The sequence below is a fragment of the Magnolia sinica genome, chromosome 1 (assembly GCF_029962835.1).
Source record: "Magnolia sinica isolate HGM2019 chromosome 1, MsV1, whole genome shotgun sequence".
Lineage (NCBI taxonomy): Eukaryota > Viridiplantae > Streptophyta > Magnoliopsida > Magnoliales > Magnoliaceae > Magnolia > Magnolia sinica.
Genome location: NC_080573.1, coordinates 40,384,612 through 40,386,900, shown reverse-complemented (window position 1 = coordinate 40,386,900; position 2,289 = coordinate 40,384,612).

Sequence of the window (2,289 nt, the reverse complement as noted above, 5' to 3'; positions counted from 1 at the left end):
GAGTCAATTGAGACACTAAATATCTGTATTATAAGCTCATTCTAGGCCATAATCAACTAACTGAAGCGGTTCTAAATCCCAATTGGGTCGTAGTACTAGAAACAATCATGAATGACCATTGAAGTCTTATTGTGGGCCACATATCCTTTGGATGGAGATGATATTTATGTGGATTTAAGTCACACACATCACTATCAGCCCTACAATCAAGAGTCTCACCCTACCTCGTCTGATCTGGGTTCTCATCCAATCCTCCCTCTCTTCAGATCAATATGTAATAAGCTATGTATCATATAAGATTGAAGAAGAATACTTGAGCATGTAAAATGCCACCCCAATAAAGCATCGTAGTCATACTGGCTTAAACACAAACGCACTGTACTGGGCTACAAATGCCCTATTGTTGGGCAAATAACCCTACGATGGTGTAATTGGATGCGGAATGCATATTACATCTAAAATTCTAAAAATCCAACCCTAATTTTCAACATTTCTTACCAAAAAATTTCTAAAAATCCTAAATAATTAATACATCCCCACACACGCCATTCTAGATAGGTTCGGGGTCCCATTTTGAGACTTACAAGCAATGTTCATCGTTACCATTGGTTTTGGTATCCCATAACTATGGCAAAGAACCTTACATGTCATTTTAGATTCAAACTAAGCAGGGATGAAACCTTACTTGGATTCCTTGAGAGAGGATCATTGCCCTCTATTGTTGTCGACTGATTCCTGGTGAGGCACAACCTGTAATTAGAATGCAAATAGAAAAAACATAAGTTATAGTAGGATTATTGTTGAGACCTAAATATTGCATATTTATCCCTTCGATTACATTAAATTTCCTGACAATTAAGTGTTAATCTGATATAATTATATATGCTTTCATCATGCAAAGTGGTTTTAGACTTAAAGATGAATATGCGCTTAAAAAGATAGATTTAGAACTCAAAAGAAGATGAAGATTTGAATATTTGGAGGTCATTAATGAAGAATTCATATGTCAAAGATTTAAGAAAACCAAGTGCAATGAATGGAGAAAAGACTAGCAAAATCACAAGTCCAACAAAAGAAAAAAAAGACTGCTCGGTCCCACCTAAGGTCGGTATGGTTTGACCGAAAGTGCATAAAATAGTCCAGTCAGATCTTGTGATTTTCATAATTAATTCAGCTCGACCTTCGGTGGGACCAAAGCTAACTTCAGTCCCACCTAAGACAGCTTAGGTGGGACCTAAGTTAGACAAATTTTGCACATATTTTTCAGGTGAAATTCGATGCGACCGAAGAGTAACAAAAGTGCGTAAATTTAAAGTTGATTCAAAGTTGGTGCAATCAAAGCCTATATAAAGGGATGTTTTAGGACTTTCTAAGTACAAATTAGAGCTTGGGAAAGAGATCAAGGGGTGGCGGAGTCTCTACAAAGCCGTTCTTCTTCTTCGACTTCTCAATTTTAGTTTGTCTTTCTTTTGTTTTTCTTCTAGGATATTAGCCACGTTAGGCTAATCTCTTAACTGAGGCTAAGGGATGAAGGTTGTAGTTCATTACATTATTTAGTTTATTTGATTTAACGACCATTGATTAGAATTACAATATTAGATTGAATAGATTTGGATTTTACTTTTAAGTCTTTGTGTTGTCTCATCTTTGATCCATTGTTGAGTTATAGTCATTGAATTAGTAAAATAGATATCGTAATTGCTATAAGTGGATTCCTAGATCCTTAGTCCTTTTTCTTCTTTTTTAAAAACCATTTTTATTTTGTTGGATTAAAAATTTAGATAAACCGTTAGAATTAGATTAGTTCTAAGCCATGTTTCCCATTCCCTGTGAATTCCACCTCGGTCTTACCGAGTTATTACTACTTGACAACCCTACACTTGGGGTTCGTGAACAAGTTTTTAGCGTCATTGTCGGGTAGTGGCGTTGAACACAATTAGGTTTAAGTTTTTTAGGTTTGATTTTTATTTTAGGTTAGATTTTTCTTATTTTCTGAATTTTTCTAACATAGGGTTTTAAATTTTTTTAATTTTTAAAATTTTGTTTTTAGGGTTTATCTATTTTTTTTTCCTAACATTACTAATATTGTTTATTGTTTCTATTTTATAAGATCTTCACTTTAGTTCCTCTTTTCTGTTAACATCATTCCTTACTCCTTCTACTTGCTTTCCTTATTGCTGGAGGATTTTTCCGTAGAATTGTTTATTAGGTTTCATCATGTTCATGCAAGAGTGGACACATGAACACTTTAATCAACTTCTAAATGATGAGAGATCCATTGAAGGGTTG